This window comes from Pygocentrus nattereri, chromosome 30 (assembly GCF_015220715.1).
Source record: "Pygocentrus nattereri isolate fPygNat1 chromosome 30, fPygNat1.pri, whole genome shotgun sequence".
In the NCBI taxonomy this organism is placed as follows: Eukaryota; Metazoa; Chordata; class Actinopteri; order Characiformes; family Serrasalmidae; genus Pygocentrus; species Pygocentrus nattereri.
The window spans coordinates 7,737,649-7,761,094 of NC_051240.1; positions in this window are offsets into that span (position 1 = coordinate 7,737,649).

Genomic DNA, 23,446 nt, shown 5'->3' on the forward strand with positions numbered 1-23,446 from the left:
CTATAAAAAACTCCAGCAGCTCTGATGTGTCTGATCCACTCAGACCAGCGCAACACGCACACATGACGACCATGTCAGTGTCACTGCAGTGCTGAGAATGATCCACCACCCAAATAATACCTGCTCTTTGGTGGCCATTGAAGAACTGACCATTGAAGAACAGGGTAACAGAGTACCAGAGAAACAGATGGACTACAGTCTGTAACTGTAGAACTACAAAGTGCAGCTATACAGTCAGTGGAGCTGATAAAATAGAAAATGTTGATACAAGAAGCTGAAGTGGCTAGTCAGTGTATTTGTATTGGCTCTCCACACTAAAACTCTTCAGTGTGAATGGGTGGGGCCAAACTGCCACAGGCTGAATAAGCAGGCATAAATAAAAATGTTGGTTTTTGTGAGATCTCAGAAACAATAGACTCAAAACAGGCTGTTTTTGCAGCTTAGTTTCCATATGTGGCCTGTATGGACTGAAGAGTGAACATAAAATTGTGACATATTAACAAATTATATTTGTTATATTATTATAAAAACAAATTAACAGTTCATATGACTCTAATTGGTGCGGCAAAAGCTTCATTACTTGTTAGCTGCATCAGCCAGTGCAAAACTCAAGACACTAAAAATGTCTTGGCTGAACAGCAACATTTGCGGCAGAGGGTGGGGGTGGGATGTGCAAATTAGGCTAAATCATTGCTTTAAGTCATCCCCAGCATGAATAACTAGTGCAGATAAGATGATAAGAGCCTGATTCGTCCAATCAGAAGAGGCATCTGGGCACATGTGAGCACAATTTTGCCACAGGTTAGTCTTGTCCACCATGTCCATCTGTGTCCCTAATGTGTCTCTGATTGGCCTTATCTCCATCTAGCTGAAATGCTCCTCTCTGAAACTTTACAGAAGAAGAAAGAAACTTCCATCAAATTATTTATTTATTTGAAAAAATTTCTGTGTAATTCAGTGGTTGAGATGTAGACAGAGTCATTCAGAGTGGTTTGCTGTGAAATGCTTCATTGTAGAGAAACTTACTGACTCAGATTTCGTTATCCAAAACCACCAGCGAACCTAAAGGTGTATGTATTAAAAATACATTTTAGCCCCAAATCAAGTGTCTCAGACATCAGACAGTGAATTCATAACCATATAATGACTCTCTGTGGGGGAGCTTTTAGAGGTGGACGTCTGGTTCCTATCAGCACCACTGTGAACAATCCTGACTTGGTTTCTCTAAAATAATACTTTTTACAAGCCTCTCTAAATATCTTTGTGTACAGTGTAGCGATGTGTTATTGCAGAAATCTTGGACCATTTCTATTGGTCCATTCATCATGAATGATTCACTTATTGTAAAGCACAGCTGACTTTTTCAAATCATGTTGAAAAAACCTAAAAAACAAGGTTGACATTCAAGAAAAAGCTGTTTTGTCTGCTGTAATGGAAGCTCTATTGCATCAGAGTCCAGTCTAGAGTCCAGAATATTATTACCCCTCTCTTCTTTCTCCTGCGTCCCCCTCCCCCTTCCCCCTGTACCTGTGGAGAAAGATAAGAAAGCTTCAAATGAGCATCAGCTCGTTGATTTCCACGCCGGTCAATCGAGAAAAAAATCTCAGCCAATCAAAAAGAGTCCCACTGCAGGGGCGAAATCAAAGCTTGGGCTTTGTTTTCAACATTGCATGTGCTGTAGCTGCTGGCCAGACGCTTTGGAAAATGAATCTCATGGTATATTTAGGTGTAAAGCTCCATGTGTCCACCTTGCATTAGGAGTGACTCGGAAAAAAAAAGGTCGACTACTGTTACTGATTGAGGCATGTGCTGCATTTTAATCCTGCGTGGATGGTTTAATATGCCGAGTGGGTAGTTTCATCAGTTGTGAAATGGAACAATGGGGCAGCTTTTCTACAAATCCTGGTATTTAAAAGTGATACATAGTAGATTTGCAAGAAATATTCTTCACAAAAAGGTTCAATTTTTGGGATTTTTTGAGATTCAGAGCTCCTAAGTGATGCACTGAATCTGCTTGATTAACATGTCATCATTTTAATATTAATAAAGCAAATTGCATCCACAGTTTTGTCTTTGTTTGTCTACATTCATAATAATGCAGGTCCCAAAACGGGTTCTTTAGAGTGATGCCACAGGAGAACCTTTTTTATTTTTTGAGATTGACAATGCACATCCATTTTCATTAGTTCTTTAGGGTTTTATCCTTTATTAGTTTTATTAAAGAATTTTTCTCAGGATTTTTGAAGTTTTGAGATTCATTTTGCTTCTCAAGAATCACAAAACAGTAGATGTATGAAGAGAAGATTGAAAACAATGAAGAAGTAGTTCTCACTTCTAACCTCGTGAATGGAACATTTGAATAAAACCTCCTGATTTCAGTTCTACAAACACAATAAACCGGGGAGCTTTGCCTTTTTCTACATCTGCTACTTCTAAGGTGCATCATTTTTACAGTTTCTGCAGTCTTTCTGTATTTAGATCATTACCTGCCATGTTCAAAGGTATTCTGGGATAAAGATGCTATACGCTTTAAGTGCTTTGTTGTGCTGTTGTCATGGCAACGTGGAACCAGGAGCCAAACCAGTGAACTGGTCTTCATTTGCATGAAAGGATGATACAATTGGCAAAAAAAAAAAAAGAGCGAGAGAAAGAAGAGTTGGTGGGTCTGTTTTTCAGTTAAGTAATATATACAATAATATGGTTCCACATATGTATTTTTGTGTGTATTTTGACAAATTGTGTATGTCAAATTAAACAGACTTGGAAATAGTAAGTATGAAATAATACGTATGAATAATAAGTATGAAAAATCACCAAAATCTGCTGAAATGTGCACTTGACTCGGGTGGAAAAACTTTTTTTTTGCCCATAAAAACCACAATTGAAACAAACTTGCAGATTAAATACTGAAACTGGGAAAAAATAGAATAAAAAAAGTCATTCGACTGATTGCAGGTTTCTTCAGTGTAGCTACAAAACATGGTAGAAGGTAGCAGGTACCAGTGAAATGATGATGAAATTTAAAAACACATGGTTGTCACTTCATCACTTCAACTTATTCTAATGGTGCTCAACAGAATTAAATTTTATCATTGTTTCAAAGGAGTTCAGCCTCGGCACCTCAGAGAATGTATGGACACCACTCAGTGGTCCAAAGGTAATGAGCTTTAAATCTTCACAATCTTATTTACACAATCATACACAAAGGAAGTGCTATACCGTCAGACAATAGCACTGTGCTATGGTCGGTGAAGGCCAAAAGCTTTCATCGGCATTCAGTCTTGAATTAGTCTTGCTTTCATTTGGACTTGATCTTGACTTGGTCTCATTTACATTTGGATGTGGTCTAAACTTGGTCTTGCTTTCATTTAGACTCTGTCTTGAGTGGGTCTCGCTTTCATTTGGACACAGTCTTGACATGGTCTCGCTTTCATTTTCGCTTGGTCTTGACTTGGTCTCGCTTTCATTCGGTTTCGCTTTCATTTGGACTCAGTCTAGACATGGTCTTGCTTTTATTTGGACTTGGTCTCGCTTTCATTTGGACTTGGTCTTGACTTGGTTTTGCCTTCATTTGGACTCGGTCTTCACTGGGTTTCGCTTTCATTTGGACTTGGTCTTGACTTGGTTTCGCCTTCATTTGGACTCGGTCTTCACTGGGTTTCGCTTTCATTTGGACTTGGTCTTGACTTGGTTTTGCCTTCATTTGGACTCTGTCTTGACTTGGTTTTGCCTTCATTTGGACTCTGTCTTGACTTGGTTTCGCTTTCATTTGGACTTGGTCTTGACTTGGTTTTGCTTTCATTTGGACTTGGTCTTGAATTGGTTTCGCCTTCATTTGGACTCGGTCTTGACTTGGTTTTGCCTTCATTTGGACTCTGTCTTGACTTGGTTTTGCTTTCATTTGGACTTGGTCTTGACTTGGTTTTGCTTTCATTTGGACTTGGTCTTGAATTGGTTTCGCCTTCATTTGGACTTGGTCTTGACTTGGTTTTGCTTTCATTTGGACTCTGTCTTGACTTGGTTTTGCTTTCATTTGGACTCTGTCTTGACTTGGTTTCGCCTTCATTTGGACTTGGTCTTGACTTAGTTTCGCCTTCATTTGGACTCGGTCTTGACTTGGTTTCGCCTTCATTTGGACTTGATCTTGACATGGTCTTGCTTTCATTTGGACTTGGTCTTGACTTGGTTTTGCTTTCATTTGGACTTGGTCTTGACTTGGTTTCGCCTTCATTTGGACTTGGTCTTGACTTGGTTTTGCTTTCATTTGGACTCTGTCTTGACTTGGTTTTGCTTTCATTTGGACTCTGTCTTGACTTGGTTTCGCCTTCATTTGGACTTGGTCTTGACTTGGTTTCGCCTTCATTTGGACTCGGTCTTGACTTGGTTTTGCTTTCATTTGGACTTGGTCTTGACTTGGTTTCGCCTTCATTTGGACTCTGTCTTGACTTGGTTTTGCTTTCATTTGGACTTGGTCTTGACTTGGTTTCGCCTTCATTTGGACTTGGTCTTGACTTGGTTTCGCCTTCATTTGGACTCTGTCTTGACTTGGTTTTGCTTTCATTTGGACTCTGTCTTGACTTGGTTTCGCCTTCATTTGGACTTGGTCTTGACTTGGTTTCGCCTTCATTTGGACTCGGTCTTGACTTGGTTTTGCTTTCATTTGGACTTGGTCTTGACTTGGTTTCGCCTTCATTTGGACTCTGTCTTGACTTGGTTTTGCTTTCATTTGGACTTGGTCTTGACTTGGTTTCGCCTTCATTTGGACTTGGTCTTGACTTGGTTTCGCCTTCATTTGGACTCGGTCTTGACTTGGTTTCGCTTTCATTTGGACTTGATCTTGACATGGTCTTGCTTTCATTTGGACTGTCTTGACTTTGTCTTGCTTTCATTTGGACTTGGTCTCACTTTCATTTAGACACAGTCTTGACTTGGTTTCACTTTCATTTGGATGTGGTCTTACCTTGGTTTTGCTTTCATTTGGACTGTCTTGACTTTGTCTTCGTCTTGACTCAGTCTTTATTTCATTTGGACTGGGTCTTGACTGGGTCTCACTTTTTATTTGGACTTAGTCTTGACTTGGTCCCACTTTCATTTGGATTCATTTTGATTCACTTTTATTTAATATTGGTCTTGACTTTATCAAGTCAAGTCAAGAGGCTTTTATTGTCATTCCATCTATGTACAAGTATACAGTGGAGTGAAATTACGGTCCTCCAGGAACAACACGGTGCCACAAAGAACAAAAAGTACAAAGTACGAATGTGCAGACATCGTGTGCAAACAAAAAATTAAGCTAGAAACAATAAATACGATAAATTAAACAGACGTTAGACACGGTAAACAGACAGGACAGTGCAGCACCGACACAGCACTCATTCTGGACATGAGGTCGTGGAATAAGGTGCAGCGATATTAACATGCTGTGATCTGTGAGTCACGCAGCCAGATGACATATATAAACACAGCAGTTACTGAGGTAGTAAAACCTGAGTAAACAGTGAAAACACAGTGTAGCAGCAATGTTCCAGATAGTGCAAGTAGAGCATCAAATGAGTTGTGTGTGTGGAGTATGTGTGATGGGGGAGTGGGGGTTAGCTCAGTCCTTGTGAGTTTAAAAACCTGATTGCTTGAGGAATAAAGCTGTTGCACAGTCTTGCAGTGGTGGCACGATTGCTCCAGTACCTTCTGCCAGATGGTATCAGTGAAAAAGTCTGTGTGAGGGATGGATGGGGTCATCCACAATGCTGGTGACTTTCCGGATAGAATGTGTGGTGTAGATGTCCATGATGGAGGGGAGAGAGACTCCGATGATCTTCTCAGCTTGGCCCTCTTTAGACTTAATCTTGACTCAATCTCAACTCGAGTCATGGTTTTGGACTCAACAAAGGTGGCCTTGACTACAGCCCTAATACGTACACAATAAAATGTCTGTACACAGCCCTCTTATTCCTGAGTGGGAATACACCGCGTAACCAGTGGGGTCTAAAACAGCAGCTGAAGGAACCCCAGCAGTATCTCTTGTATCACAGAGTGAAAACAGTGCCAACGACTCCTCATGAGTCTTTTCTGTGCCGTCACATCGCAAAGCCCCTACTGTACTGCAGACAGAGGCTGGATTAGGCCTCTGCAGCCATACAGAGATGAAAGGAGATAAACCACTTAGATTGGCTATTGAATGAGTTTATATATTTATTTCTTCATAAACCTCTCCGTCTGAAAGGGGGATTTAGCGGTTAAGCGTTTATTACAGCTTCCCCTCGAAGAGGCAGCGCACTTTTGCAGAAGTTAATCTCTTTTTGAAGACTTCACTCCGTCTACAGTCATTTTCCCAAACTCTTGAGCTTTACTCAACGCTAAGGAATTAAAAGGAGGAAAATGCCTCAGTGAATCAACAGGAGAAAAGGGGATCAGGTCACGTTGCACTTTGTAGCAGCTCTCTTGCTCTTTCAGCTATATAATCTTCCAACAATGCTCAAAGAAACTGTTTTTCTGAGGAAAAAGTGACTTTAACGTGACCTTATGTTATCTCAGTTTTCATTTTCAGTGGTTCAACAAAACAAGTCCAAATTGGGAGTTAGCAAAAAGAATCTGTGCTAAAGGGCTGAACGGACGGAGATTCTGTCCCTGGATAAGACACTCAGAGCAGGGCTGTGTGTCAAATTTAGCATTGCAGCTCAAAACTGTCTTGTAGTACCCATTAAAATCTTTCTCTCTCTCTCTCTGTCTGTCTCTCTCTCTCTCTCTCTCTCTCTCTCTCTCTCCCATTCCCTCTCTCTGTATTGTTTTCTCCCCTATCTACTTCTCTTGCTCTCTCTCTCTCAATGTCTGTCTGTCTCTCTCTCAATCTCTCTCTCTCCCATTCGATCTCTCTGTATTGTTTTCTCCCCTATCTACTTCTCTCTCTCTCTCTCTCTCTCTCTCTCTCTCTCTCTCCCCCATTCCCTCTTTGTATTGTTTTCTCCCCTATCTACTTTTCTCTCTCTCTCTCTCTCTCTCTCTCTCTCTCTCTCTCCCATTCCCTCTCTCTGTATTGTTTTCTCCCCTATCTACTTCTCTCCCTCCCTCTCTCTCTCTCTCTCTCTCTCTCTCTCTCTCTCTCTCTCTCTCTCTCTCTCTCTCTCTCTCTCCCATTCCCTTTCTCTGTATTGTTTTCTCCCCTATCTACTTCTCTCCCTCTCTCTCTCTCTCTCTCTCTCTCTCTCTGTCTCTCCCATTCCCTCTTTGTATTGTTTTCTCCCCTATCTACTTCTCTCTCTCTCTGTCTCTCTCCCATTCCCTCTCTCTGTATTGTTTTCTCCCCTATCTACTTCTCTCTCTCTCTCTCTCTCTCCCATTCCCTCTCTCTGTATTGTTTTCTCCCCTATCTACTTCTCTCTCTCTCTCTCTCTCTCTCTCTCTCTCTCTCTCTCTCTCTCTCCCATTCCCTCTCTCTGTATTGTTTTCTCCCCTATCTACTTCTCTCTCTCTCTCTCTCTCTCTCTCTCTCTCTCTCTCTCTCCCATTCCCTTTCTCTGTATTGTTTTCTCCCCTATCTACTTCTCTCCCTCTCTCTCTCTCTCTCTCTCTCTCTCTCTCTCTCCCATTCCCTCTTTGTATTGTTTTCTCCCCTATCTACTTCTCTCTCTCTCTGTCTCTCTCCCATTCCCTCTCTCTGTATTGTTTTCTCCCCTATCTACTTCTCTCTCTCTCTCTCTCTCTCTCCCATTCCCTCTCTCTGTATTGTTTTCTCCCCTATCTACTTCTCTCTCTCTCTCTCTCTCTCTCTCTCTCTCTCCCATTCCCTCTTTGTATTGTTTTCTCCCCTATCTACTTCTCTCTCTCTCTGTCTCTCTCCCATTCCCTCTCTCTGTATTGTTTTCTCCCCTATCTACTTCTCTCTCTCTCTCTCTCCCATTCCCTCTTTGTATTGTTTTCTCCCCTATCTACTTCTCTCTCTCTCTGTCTCTCTCCCATTCCCTCTCTGTATTGTTTTCTCCCCTATCTACTTTTCTCTCTCTCTCTCTCTCTCTCTCTCTCTCTCTCTCTCTCTCTCTCTCTCTCTCTCTCTCTCCCATTCCCTCTCTCTGTATTGTTTTCTCCCCATCTACTTCTCTCTCTCTCTCTCTCTCTCTCTCACTCTCTCTCTCTTGTTTTCTCTCTCTTATTTTTGCCCCTTTTTCATTCTCTCTGTTGTTCTTTCTTTTGTCTCCCCTATCTCATTGTTTCTTTATGTCTCTCTTCACTCTCTCTCTCTCTCTCTCTCTCTCTCTCTCTCTTTCTCTCTCTCTCTCTCTCTCTCTCTCTGTCTTTTCCTCTCTCCTTTTGTTCTCTTTCTATCCCTCTCTTTCTTTCCCCCCACCCAGTCCCTCGCTCTGGGGGTCAGTCCCAGTACACATCTCCCTCCTCTGGTGTTTATAAACTCCAGTGTCCAGAACTGAAGAGACACCTGAGAAAATAACAACATCCTCAGATGCAGAGGCTTTGAAGTCCACTCTGTGAAGACACGCTGGACTCATCTGCTGCGGTCTGCAGCAGGATCAGCAAGTAACGGACCCATGTTTGCAGGAAACTATACAACAATACATGTGTGTTTATGCAACATTTGTGTCAGCACTACCCCTCATTCCTTACCTGTTTACAGCTTCCCACATGCAGACAATTTTCTTGAAGGGGAAGAGCTTCACAACTTCAGGTCAATAACATGTGCAAATATATAAACAAGTGCTTGCAGACAGGTGTGCTGCATGATACAATTAGCAGGAAACCGCTTTTCTCTACGGCATGTGTATGTCACTGGCAGTCTCCCTCTTATCACTGAGATTATACCCTCAGGGGTACATCTCAGTACCTTTAGTCAGGGAACATATCTGTACCACAGCCCTCTGCAATTATAGTTTGTACTGACTCCACACACACTCTCATCTCCAGGCTTTTATTTTACTGTTCTGTTTTAAAAAAAAAGGTCATGAAAAGATACAAAATGTACTTTTCACCTGAAAAGACTGATTTGAGGCACATAATTGGACTTTAAATCCACTGTTGTATTTTTGAGGGAACAATTACATTGTTTGTACCTTGATGAACAAAAAATGTACCTGCACAGAACCTTTATTTCTAACAGTGCAGGATTGACTGACCTCGATTTTGGATCAAGATAGCAAGAGGAAAACATCTACGTGGTTTTGAAAGAGGGCTACTGTTTTAATAACTTTGACTAAAGTATAAATTAACCTGCTTGTAGGTCTATGGGAAAGACATTAGTAAATAAGCCTGGAAGTTGTGGTCAAAAGAGCAGCCGTTCTTTGGGTTGTGGAGAATATCAATGCAGGAAATGATATGCAAAAAAGGGTGTCTGCAGCTACTTAGCAGGATATTAAAGTAGTGCTGCAGTGCATTAAACCCTCATTACAAAGACATTTTTACCATTTGATAGTTCAATGGTTTGAAAGCCACCAGCACAGGTTTACAACAATGTAGAAAAAAGTGATTTAGGCTACATTCACACAGTGGCCCAAATCTCATTTTCTCACCAAATCTGACTTTTATTGTTTGGCTGTTCCCAATATTTTTTAAATGTGTATGTTAGTCTGAACAGATCAACTCCTAAACTGACCTGCATGTGCAAAGGAACAATGCTTCACGTTGCTTCATGAGATGCCTCATCCAGAGGTAAACAATCACAACTGCCAACGAACCCCAGTCGCTCCCAGGGGGGTTTACTTTCATCTTTGGCAGCCTCACAGGAGGGATTCTCATAACTTTTTTGTGCAAAAACATCAGCCTAAATGTTTATGAAGTCTCAGCAGCATGAACTTATGATGAATTTGGAGTTGGATTGATGTAAAAGTCACATAAATTCTGATCTGGCTGTCCAGAGTCGTACTTTTGCAGATCAGATACATACCAGATTTCAGTACCACATGTGAAAGTGTCTCAAATTAGAATTGAAAATCTCAGATTTGGTGTATTTTTGCTATTCACGCTTAGAAATAGACACTTATGTGTCACATATGAAGAAAAAACATCAGATTTGGGTCACGTTTACCTGCTGTGTGAGCATAGCGCTAGTCATATCCACTGCATATGCATGCATACATTTATCGCATATGTTGTTTACACCAAGAGAACTTTACAGGCCTGAATGTTTGATCCTACAGTGAGGTGGTCTGGTGGCTTTGTTATGCCATTGAGGGCATTTTTCATCACTGCAAATTCAGTGCAAAGCTATGCAGACCAGTCACCTTTATCTAGTGACAAATGGTGACTATTAGAGCGAGGCCCTCAGTTCAAGTCAAAATGCCTCTATGATAATGGTAATTTATGCTAGCACCCCTATGGCATAGTATGTTAGCGCAAAGCTACCAGTGATTCACAAGGTTATTTTTGTCTGTTCTAGATTATACAGGCTTGGAACAGACATTCCATGTGTTTTATTTGAAGCTTGTAACAGACACTGACATATATTTTACCTTGTAGCAGTTTGACAATGACTCTTTCAGTAAAGAATAGAGCTGCCGTTTAGAGCTGCCGCCACTGTTTTCCATTCCTAACAGCTAACTGAAACCCGGTTAGATGACTGGTCAGATCTGGTTAGATCCCCACCGCCTTTATCCTGTGATGAAGCCTTTCTGTCCTGCTGGGAGTGGTCTCTTCCAGGTTAACTATGCCTGATGAATATGTGCTAAGGCCTTAGCAGTAACAAGATCTCAACCCAGATAAACACCTATGGGATATTTTGGACTGATATGTTAGTCCACCACCATCATCAAAACCCCAATTCACAGAACATTCATCCCTCCAGCACAGTTTTTGTACAACCTATGCCAAAGCATGATAAAGCTGTTTGTGGTCCAGCACTTTACCAAGACACTCATCTCTGCATTATACAGACTTATATATTGAATGTTCATTAGCAGACATACATGCACACACATTTATCAGTTCAAAGTCCTTTCTGACACATCATAAAGACTCTGCTGTGTAAAATATTCATCTCCTCTCCTTCTTCAACTACTCTTTCAATAGCAGTAAATCTGCAGCTGGATGAAAGGAAACAGTTCTGGATCCCCAGCCCTCTTCACACAGCCAACAATTTACATGCTGTTTGTAATTCTGAGATCAATTAAAAATTTACGTCAGCTACAGATTCATTATTTATGCCTTCCCCCCTTTTTTCCGAAACCATCTTTGGGCAGACAAATGTTGGTGTGGGGTGGATGAGTGGGGTTTGAGAGCGAGTGGATCTTGCACTCGTTCACACTCTTTTGAGCTCTTTCTCGTGTTTTGCTGAGGGATACGGATGGAGTCAGCATGGCCCAAAAGCCACAAACACAGACTTCGGGCTGTAATATAAGTCCCTCTTGTGGCAGTCGACCTCATCTCTGCATCTGGAAGAGGGGCGTAGCTAGAACTTTCACAACATGGTGGCCAGGTTAGACACAGTGAATTTATTGGGGTGGCAAATGAAAATAGCGGTCAGTGATGTTAATCGCACTTTATCTTTATCTTTTCCATCTAGTTGTAAGTTGATGATCATTGAGCAGTCAGATTTAGAGTTATAAGTTAGATCTGCTCCAATTTAAATCATGCTGTAGTTACCTGCACTGTATACGCGCAAGAATGTAACCACTGAAACATTTAAGGTGGAATGGAAAATTAAATTGAGAAACTGGTGAATAGGGAACCCCTATAACCATGGGGGTAAGTGTATTTAGTAGGAACTCAGGTAGCTTTAGTACAGCTCTTACTAAAAACATGATGAAGCTTCATTGCTTTTCGATAAACATAGATTCTCAGCAGATTGTCTATCAAACTACATAGCTTTTTTAATGTAGATGTTTTGCTATGAAAGAGCTTTGTATTTCTTGCCAAATAGAGTGACGAACCTTACAGCACCACACTGTATTATACTGTGTTGACTGTACTGTGCTATCCTGTATTGTATATAATGTACTATGCTGTGTTGTATATACTGTACTATGCTGTGTTGTATATACTGTACTATGCTGCATTGTATATACTGTATTATGCTGTACTATATATGAAGTATTATGCTGTACTATATATTATGTACTATGTTGTGTTGTATATACTGTACTGTGCTGTACTATATATAATATACTATGCTGTACTATATACAATGTACTATTCTGTATTATATATTATGTACTATGTTGTGTTGTATATACTGTACTATGCTCTATTATATATAATGTACTATGCTGTATTATATATAATGTACTATGCTGTGTTGTATATAATGTATCATGCCGTGTTGTATATACTGTACTATGTTGTATTATATGTATATAATATACTATGCTGTATAATATAATGTATCATGCTGTGTTGAATATAATGTACTATGATGCGTTGTATATACTGTACTATGTTGTATTATACGTATATAATGTACTATGATGCGTTGTATATACTGTACTATGTTGTATTATACGTATATAATGTACTATGATGCGTTGTATATACTGTACTATGTTGTATTATACGTATATAATGTACTATGCTGCGTTGTATATACTGTACTATGTTGTATTATTCGTATATAATGTACTATGATGCGTTGTATATACTGTACTATGTTGTATTATACGTATATAATGTACTATGCTGCGTTGTATATACTGTACTATGTTGTATTATTCATATATAATGTGCTATGCTGTATTATATATAATGTACTATGCTGTGTTGTATATACTCTTCTATGCTGTGTTGACTATACTATAGTATATTGTGTTGTATACTATACTATACTATACTATACTACAATGTGTAGATAGCACTACATGTATATATACACTATGCTATATATATATATATATATATATATATATATATATATATATATATATATATATATATATATATATATATATATATACTATTCAATTGCATATGCAGTTCTGTCAGAGATCACCTCATTTTAATTGTGTTAAGTACAGGTACACATTTGCAAAAGTTGGTTCTTTAAGGCATCTTTAGCAAAGGCAATTGTTCTTATTTGAACAATGAGTTCTATATAGAACCGTGGATTAAATGGTCCTAGATTGACTGAGCATGTGTGTTATTGAGAGCCTTTTGGAAAATGACTTTTTTTAGCACCCAGAAGAGTTTTGCTTTGTTTATGATGTCAAGCTTGTAAAAAAAAAGAACCCTTTTGGTGCTATATAGAAAAAAGATCTATAGTGAACCACCTACAACAAATTCTCCATCAATCTGAAGAATCATTTCACCATGAAAGCAGCAAATGGTTCCTTGTTGAAGTCATGGTTCTAAATAGAGCCAATGCCTTAACATAGAGGTATACTATATATTTACCCTTGAAGAACTGCAGACACACCTCCAAAGTTCAGTCTGGTTGATCATTTTCTGAAGTAATCAAACACATTCAGTGACACTGAGGTCTGGACACTGGGGTGGTCAGTCCATTGTTCTGCTTCTTTGTTTGATGTGTTTGTCTCCTTTTCTCAGTGCGGGCTTCTTGAACAGCTACACATCCTTTCAGACCCATAGCACTGGGTTGGATGGACAGAAACACCTGTGGATGTTTTCAGATCTGAAGCAGCTTGATTTTCTCCTCTCTCTCAAAGATGAAAGTGCTGTTTATCTGATGGGGACAGTGTTGGTCTACCAGATCTTCCAGGTAGTTGTTAGGAGTTCCTTTCTCTGTCTCTTTTAGTTTGGTGGTAATTATATAATGTAAAGTGAATGTATAGCAAAAGGACAGTAATAACACTAAACATTGAAATGTTTCCTGCTCGTTGGTGCACTTTTGTTACTTTTCTGAACCTTTAGCGGCTCCACAGAAGAGAAAGCCTTGAAACAGAATATGGTTAGCAGCTCTGAGCTGTTGTTGTGTTCGGTCCAGCTCCACCTACACAAATCCCAGCCTTTACTCTGATAACATAAAGCGCAGAACTGAACTCAGATCAGCGTATAAAAGCAACTTCCACCAACACAAACCCGTGTGGGCGCTTCTTCAACATCTTCAAATGTGCCTTTAACAGACATGTTTTTTCCCTTTCCTCCACCTAAAACCACTTCAGACAAATTCCATCGCATGAATCAGTGCAGCAAGTGATGCAACACCCCCCCCAGGACACACATACGCACACACACACACAGGCTCAGGCCTTTTCTCACACCTTATTGCATTTTTATTAAAAACGTCGATCCAAAACGCACAGCGCTCCTGACATGCGTTCCGCAGAGGATTTAGTGCGTTAATGTGAGGATCAATATGGGGAGGATCACTCTTTTCCATTGTACTTCTCTTTTTTCTTTTCCACTTTCTTCCTTCATGTTCTCTTCATGTTCTTTCTTCAGGGGTTATATTTGGAAGAACAGCAGAAAAGTTTTACAGGTGTTCTGTGTTTTCAATGCAGCAGGCAGGAGACAGAGAGAGAGAGAGAAAGAGAGAGAGAGAGGGAGAAAGAGAGAGAGTGAAAGAGAGAGAGAGAAAGGGAGGGAGGGAGAGAGAAAGAAAAAGAGAGTGAGAGAGAGAGAGCAAGAGGGAGGGGGAGAGAGAGAGAGTGAAAGAGAGAGAGAGAGAGAGAGAGAGAGAGAGAGAGAGAGAATGTGTGTGTGTGTGTGTGTGTGTGTGTGTAAAAGAGATAGAGATAGAGAGAGAGAAAGAGAGACAGAGTTAAGCCCTGTGGGAAAACTTTAATATCACAATCTTCCCAAACATGGTTTGAGCTTCTTTTTGAACGCTCCTCTGTCTGTGTGGATGCAGGAAAACCTGATGTTTAATCCTTTCAGTTAAGACTCTTTTAACACCAACCTTCTGGATTTCCATCACCAATGAAGGCCATCAAGTGGCCAGACATCCTCATGATCCAACAAATTGTTCAGTAATGACAATAAATGATTCAGTAACTTCTTTAAGTTCTATTACTACTATGAATTGAGCTCCTCCACCACATATTAACCACTCCACTCTTTTTTTTCTACGATCAGTTATGTTAATTTCTATGACTTGTTTACCTTAAAACACCAAACTGTGCTTTATTTATGTGTTTGTGGCCCTTTTTATTTTAGATACAGGGCATCACACAATGCCATAACATGCTTATCTCATTTTACTTAAAGACATCACACACTGTTTTTCCTGCAAGAGCACAACTTTATAATAAGTACTATGAATTATCCTGAGAATGTGTGTAATGTGCTGCTGTTGTGTGTTGAACTAGTCAAAAGAATATTTTGCTCCAATGTATAGAAGTTACATTGAGGAATGACAATAAAGGCACATTGACTTAAATTATTCTGTATCTGTTATTAATTATTTAGTAAGCATACATTTCTATTAATTATTCAGAAACTACTAGAAATAATTTGGTAATCACTATAATTATTTAGTATCCACTATGAATTACTCAATAGTTTTTAAATAATTTTGTAACTACCAAACTACCAAAAACTATTTGATAACTTGTAACATTTACTGAATATTTACTATGAAATTTTCAGTCGCTGTACTGAATTATTCAGTATCTGTACTAAGTTATTCAGTATCTTCGTGAATTTTTCAGTATCTATTGTAATTTATTGTGTATCTTCTATAAATGATTTAGCATCTATTATATAGTACTCAGCATCTTCCTTGAACTTTTCAGTATTTGTTAGAACTGATTCAGTATCTTCAATCAATTATTCAATATCTATTATAAATTATTCAATATCTACTATGAATTATTCAGTATCTATTACATATTATTCAGTATCTTCTAAAACATTTTCAGCATCTATTAGAAATTTCCAGTGTTTTTTTTATTTTTCAGTATCTGTTATAAATTATTCAATATCTATTATAAATAATTCAGCATTCATAATATCTTCAGTAACTACTACAAACACTAATTCAGAAAATATCACAATTTATTCAGTTACTCCCATTAATTCTTTCAGAATCTGCTATGAATTATTCAGTAACTGTCATAAATCATTCAAGAACTAATTTAAATTCTTCAACAATTCATTTTTGAATAACTACAATAAATGATTTATCAACTGCTATAAATTGTTCAGTGTCTACATAAATGATTCCAATACTTCTATGAGTTATTCAGTTTCTTCTATTTAATTACAATAGCAAGTAAGTTTGGACTTGTAGTTTAAGGGATTGAAATGATTGAAAATGACTGAAGTTTGACTAAAACTAAAACGTTAAACGCTGCTGTGCAAAGACACGGGTTGTTCATTACATCTAACCTTTACAGAGTCCAGCTGGAACACATTACATCTGTCAAACACTCATCGAAGACAAAGTGTGTGTAAAAATTCTTGAAATTCACCCTCAGTGACTACAGCTCATCAGCCCTGTCCCATGTGTGCGGGTTCTGTCAGTGTTCTAGTTTCAGTAAACTCGGTTCTCTTTGCGTCAATCGCTTTAGTATCAGCCTATCAGCTCCAGACAGGCCTTACTGATGAGAATCGGGCTTGAACGTGTGTGGGCGGCTTTCCTGGGTCCAGGTGCAAATGTTGTCTACGTCTGCAGCTGGAAACATCTGCAGGTCAAACCCGCCAGTAAGACATCCTGAGCTCATGATTCACTGCCTGCAGTGGTAATGTGAGTGTGTATCTGAGAGCATCTGTGCACATGTGTGGATATTGCGAAGCGCGGAAAAGTGTATGTAATGAACATGCATACATCATGAACAGGAAAAATGTGAGCAGCTATTTAACTCTACATGAGCCAGTGAGGACTAAATGTCTTTGTGATGATAGTAAAACCTGATCAGACATTAGACCATTTTTCTGGTCTTCAAAGGAACAACCACTTACACTTAAGCAACCACTAGTAATATCATATCTTAGCAACACCTTAACAACCACTGGGTAACATAGCAATAGCCTAACAACACTTTAGAAACCACCTGGGATACCATAGCAATGACCTAGAAACACATTAACCACCACCAGGCATAAGTGTAGCAACGCCTTAGCAACCACCTGTTATAACATATCAATGGCAGCACCTTAGTAACCACCTGAGATACAATGGCAATGACCTAGACAGAGGTGTCAAATTCAGGTCCAGAAAGTAAAAGTCCTTCCCAGGATTTTGTTCCAACAGGCTGGCTTCTCTAGTTAGATCACACCACCAGCAGAGCTGTCCAGCCTGTTGGAACAAAATCCTGGGAAGGACTTTTACTTTCTGGACCTGAATTTGACACCTCTGCCTAGCAATGCCTTAGCAACCATCAGGGTAGCATTACAATGGATTAGCAACAACTAAAACATCTGCAGCATGAAATCAAAATGGACCTTTTTGGTAACATTTTATAATAACAGGCCCCAATAAAAAGCAACTTAATCATTATCTAATAGTTGGTTAGTGGTAGTTAATAATTAAGTTGACTTGACAAACCACCTTGAGTAACACAGGGATGACCTAGCAACACTTTAAATATGATAGCAATGGCCTGGGAATACATTAGCATCCACCTGGGATACCATAGCTATGGCCTAAGAAAACATTAACCACCACCTCACATAACTTTACAATGGTGTAGCAATACCTTAGGAACCACCTGAGATAACTTATCAATTCCAGCACCTTAGCAGCCACCTGGGATGCCATAGCAATGGCCAAGCAATATCTTAGCAACCACCTGGGATCCCATAGTAATGGCATAGCAACATCTTAGCAACCACCTGGAATGCCATAGCAATGGCCTAGAAACACATTAACCAACACCTGGCATAACTTAGCAATGGCCAAGCAGCACCTTAACAACCAACTAGGATACAATGGCAATTGTAACAATGACTTGGCAACCATCTGAGATAATTGCAATGGCCCAGCAACAGCTTAGCAACCACCTGAAATTACTATAAAAACCTTAAAATTTCAAAAACAATCAACAGCTATTTGCAAATTCTGTTCAAGCTTTTTAAAGTTTACGCTTCAAAAATCATGCTGTATTAATTTTTTTATTATTTATAATTAACTCTTGAAAAGTTGCTATTTTGGAAATGTTTGGTTCCAATAATTATCCATCATTGTGAATGACATTGTTTACATTTTAATATTTGAATTAGGCCAAAAGTTTAATAAATCATAGAATTCTCCTTTAAAGGTACAGCAACATTTACCCACCTACACACACACACACACACACACACACACATACACATACACACACACACACACACGCACACACACACACACACACACACACACACACACTGCTGAGTGTGTGAGATAATGTAATAGACATGCAGGTTAAGATTTCTGTGACTATGACTGCGCTGATTCTGATTGGTCCACACCGCATTCCATGCAGTTTATCACATCACCACCCACTGAGCTATGACGTCAGAGCAGCTATGTGGAGTTCTCTCAGTGATGACGTCATGCTGTATGTAATGCTTGTAGCAGGTTAGTGTGTCTGAAGTGAACCAAATGTCCACACTGAGAAAACTTTGGCTGTTGCTTACAGGCTTAGTCCATAAGAAAAACACTACAATGTTCTCAGCTGTGTAACTCGGCCACTTTATTAGCTAATAATTCTGAAATCCTCCTAGTATTTCTGTACATAAACATAGCGTCAATCTTTCTGTTGCCTGATCTGAAAAACTACATACATCAATTTTAAACAGAACTCAATTAGCATTTTCTGAAGGAAATATAGTGCTTGTGAGGCAAGAAAATATATGAAATAATATTAGCAAGGAATAAGTCAATTCAGGAAGAATAAGTCAATTAAGGAAGAATTTAACTGTATTATAAGAAAGAAAGAAAGAATGTCTGGGGTAAAAGATGAAAATATGAGTTAAAATTCAATAAATAATAAAATAAATGTCAGGATGGAGGAATGAAAAAGGGATGCAGAAGGAAGTGAGGAAGGTGAAAAGGCTGAATGTGCAGCAGAAGCACTTTAAACAAGCACAACCACTATCTATCTATCTATCTATCTATCTATCTATCTATCTATCTATCTATCTATCTATCTATCTATCTATCTATCTATCTATCTATCTATCATCCTAAATCAGTGTGTGTTACATGCTGTGGTGTTCACAGTGAGCTGGTTATCCTGGAAGAATGACTTTAGCCTGACCATGTTTTTCCTCTCCTTTTCCACACACCATTCCCTTCTTCCCTTCTTTCTTCTTCTATCTTTCATCCCACTCTTCCTATTACTCTTCCTCCATGCACCCACAGGCCCTCTGTTCTATTCTCTCACTCTCTCTCTCTCTGTCTCTCTCTCTCTCTCTCTCTCTCTCTCTCTCTCTCTCTCTCTCTCTCTCTCTCTCTCTCTCTCTCTCTCTCTCTCTCTCTCTCTCTGTCTCTCTGTCTCTCTCTCTCTTTCCCTCTCTCTCTCTCTCTGTCTCTCTCTGTCTCTCTGTCTCTCTCTCTCTTTCCCTCTCTCTCTCTCTCTCTCTCTCTCTCTCTCTCTCTCTCTCTGTCTCTCTCTCTCTCTCTCTCTCTCTCTGTCTCTCTCTCTCTCTCTCTCTCTCTCTGTCTCTCTTTCCCTCTCTCTCTCTCTCTCTCTCTCTCTCTCTCTCTCTCTCTCTCTCTCTCTGTTGTGTGTGTGAGGATTATATCTGTGTGATGTGGAGTGGACCCCTGCTGTGAGGATCTGAGCGCTTTTGACTCCTTGTTAAATTTCTCAATCACATGCTTCTGTGTGCTAACATGCTAACAGGCTAACCAGAGACAAGCACATGCCAGCTAACAAGATGTCTGCCAAGGTGGGAGCTGGAATTTAGTTTTCCAGCTTGCACTGATCTGGAGCGCAGGTTCAAAATCTTGTATCTCCAAAATGATAACTTTAACTTAATCTCCTCACAAATACCTGCTGGGAAAAGAGTGAGCTAACTTATACTACATGGCAGGGAATGAAAGTGAAGAGTTGTCTGTGACTTTTGCGCAGTGATATATATCTTTTGCTGTTAGCTGTGGTGACAGCTGTTAGCTATTAATAGCTCTTTGCTAAGTAAGTTACCTGGATGTCTTGACATTCTGATTTTATTAAACTTCAAATAATACTGTAGCATTTACTGCTATCACAACTTATAGACAGGCTGTATTTTCTTAGAAAGCTGCAGTTGGTCCCAGTCACTGGGTGCATTTACACGCACTTAATAATCCCATAACTGCAGAAAATCCAATTAATTGGATACTGGGAAAACTCCATGTTTACATAAGACAAGCAATAATCATTTTTATTGTATAAACTCACAGAATAAGACAATATGTAAACGTCATATAAAACTCAAACTTCGTGCTGCTAAACATTACATCACTTTAGCTGTAAATATGAACACACATCATCTAGAAGATGAAAAGTATTTAAATTCTGAATTCGGTCAAGCATGTGTTTGGTTTCAGCATTGCTCCAAGAGAGTTTTGCTGCCATCTCACAACAACACTTGCTTTTTTCTGCAACTGCAGTCTGTTTTCACACATGCGCAGACTGAGAAATCCGAAAGAAATCTGAGTAAGAGTTTACATGCACTGAAAAATCCAGCTCTCTTAATCAGATTTCTTTCTCGGACCTCTAGACCTTAGATGTAAAGAACTGAAGTATGCTGTTTGCATGAGTTTTTGAATAACTGGAAAACTGCACAAATTTGATTATGATCAGATTATTAAGTGCATGTAAACGCACTCACTGCAGCTGTAGTGGGCCACGGCCAATAGCTAACAGCAATCGGTAGAGCTAACTACACAAGCATCAGTAGATAACTGATTAAAAATGATGTCAACATACGTGTAAATAAATATAAGATCAATATTTGGTCATATGATCATGTACTTATTGTACTCTAGAACAGAATATTTAGGCAGTCCTGGGATACTGTCCTGCAAGGCCTACATTTTGTTCATTTTTATGAATGTGGGATGTACATAAATGTGTCAGCAATGGCTTCAGCAGATTTAGACATGAAAAATATCAGAGTAGCATCCGTCCACAATTCTTATATCCTCAGCGCCTTCTAATGATTTCTGTAAACAAATATGTACATGTTTTGATTTTAGTTTATATGTATGTAATATATCATTGGTTGTGGTTAAAATCTGCATGTATTGTAGTAATACTCTCTGAACTGAAGGCCTAATGTGTCAGTTTAACCACCAACATAATCAGGAACTGACAGTGTAATCAACCAGTCATGCTTTGACATAAGGTCTCTAAGTTGTATACATCACTGGGGACCATTTTACAATAAGACCACCCTTATAAAGCGTTTATGAATGGTTTAAAATGAGCTTGTTAATGGTTATTAGTTATAGTTATTAGTCATAAACACTTTAAAAATCAGTAATTAATAATTTTAAGATCTTTATGGCCAAATTAATAACCAATAATACACTAATTTTAAACCATTCACAAAGTCTTTATAATGTTAGTCTTATTTTTAAATTGTACCTCTCTTTGATTGTGAATGTGCAGTTTGGCCAGATTTCAGTTAGTTGTTAGGAACAGAAAATAGCAGCAGCAGCTGTATGCCAGAACTCATCACTGAAAGAGTCACTGGATAACTGACACAATGTACAATATGCCACATCAAATAAAACATGAAATGTCTTTCAAAGGCTTCAAATGTTCATGTTTAATTTAGAACAGCCAAAAATGTCCACCTTAGAGCTACATGCTACTAGAGTCCCATAGGAGGGCTAGCAGAAGTTATCATAGAGATGTTTTTTCCATCATTTTTGGCAAGGTTTTGACATTTATTTCCCTGACTGAAGGCCTGGCTGTAAAAGTCATGTTTTGCATGAAGTATTTAGATCAGTGATGTCAAACCCATGTCCTGGAGGGCCACAGCACAGAGGATTTAAGAGTGTTCCATCTCTAATACACTGAGTTCAACTGCTGAAGGGCTTGGTAATTAGCAGATCAGTGTCGTGGCCCTCTAGGACACATCCAGTTTAGGTCATGCCCTTTCTAGAGCACTACATGTCAAGCAGTGGGTAAAGTCCCATTCAGCTCATTTACTTTTCTCCCAAATCAGCTGATCCTGAGAGAGGGCTGAAAAAGTCAGCGTAAGTGAGAGAGAGAGAGAGAGAGAGAGAGATGCTCTCATGGACAATCTCATTTTGCTCCAGGCTAGCCTTTAATCTTGCTCATTTTCCTCTCCCACTCTGGGACAATTTTGCTGGAGTTGATTAACAAAGACTGATTCACTTACCCAGCACTCGAGTTCCATTAGTTATGTCTGTATGTGATTATTTGAACGTGGCCGGTGGGGATTCTGTCGGATTGTGAAGTCGAAGATTATCAGACAGAGCACAGCACCATTAAAGGAATACTCCAGCATTTTTTTAATCTAATCTCTATCTGCCGCATCTAAAGCATATGGCTGATTGCTGCAGGCCATCGTTTTAATACTTTCTCCTGTACCTACAGTAGCATGATTTGTGCAACCCCAGCCGAATGTTATATTATATATTGATTTTTAAATTTAAAGGAAGTAACACAAACTCGTCAGCAAACTACTTTGAAAAATAAAATTCTTCGAGCGCTAATGCAAGATGTGCCGTGCACCCAGCCCCCAGGCCCCAATGACAGCCGTGAGAGCCAGCGGGAAGGTGGAGCCTGAATCCCAAATACTGTCGAGGGACATGAGACTACACCTTCCGCTCGACCCAAGCAGCCGAGATGAGAAGCGGAGATGGGGAGTCAGAGTATGATCTCTTTCCAAAATAGATGTTAGGGAACGATTGCTCATTGCTCCAGCTCCCCGTCACCTCCCCATTCTTCGGCTTGCCATCAGGATCGAAAGTGAAGCGAAATAAAATTGCCTTGATGCAGGACTGGAGGTGGTGTCCAAAAGGCAGAGCTTGGGACTCACCCATCATCCCCCACTCCCGCTCCATGCTGTCTTTCTGGGATTTCATCTGGGCTTGGAGATCGGGACCCGCATTCCTGTCCATTGTGGCAGCTGTCATCGGGGCCAAGGGGATGGGCGCATGCCACATGCAGCTAATTTATATTTGATTAACCCAAAAAAAAAATTTTTAATTTCAAATTAAAACAGCAATCATGTCATATGCACCCTTCTATTTTAGCACTTAACACTCCTTTTAGAATTAACAATCATTTGTCACTGTGTTTGCACACTGTGAAACTAGACCTCTGCATTTAACCCATCCATGCAGTGAAACACCCATATACACACTAGTGAACACACACACATTAGGGGACAGTGAGCACACTTGCCCGGAGCAGTGGGCAGCCCTATCCACGGCACCCAGGGAGCAATTAGGGTTAGGTGAACTTCAGTCATGGACTGTTAGCCAAGGGGATCGAACCAGCAACCTTCCAGTCACAGGGCTGGTTCCCTAACCTCCAGCCCACGACTGTCCCATTTGACAGATATCACAGCTTGTAAACTCATTTTCTAGCCAGCTAGGAATCTACCCACAGATGTTCAGTGATGTTCAAGTCAGGAGGCTGAGAGGGACATTAAAAACCTTCAGCTTGTGTTT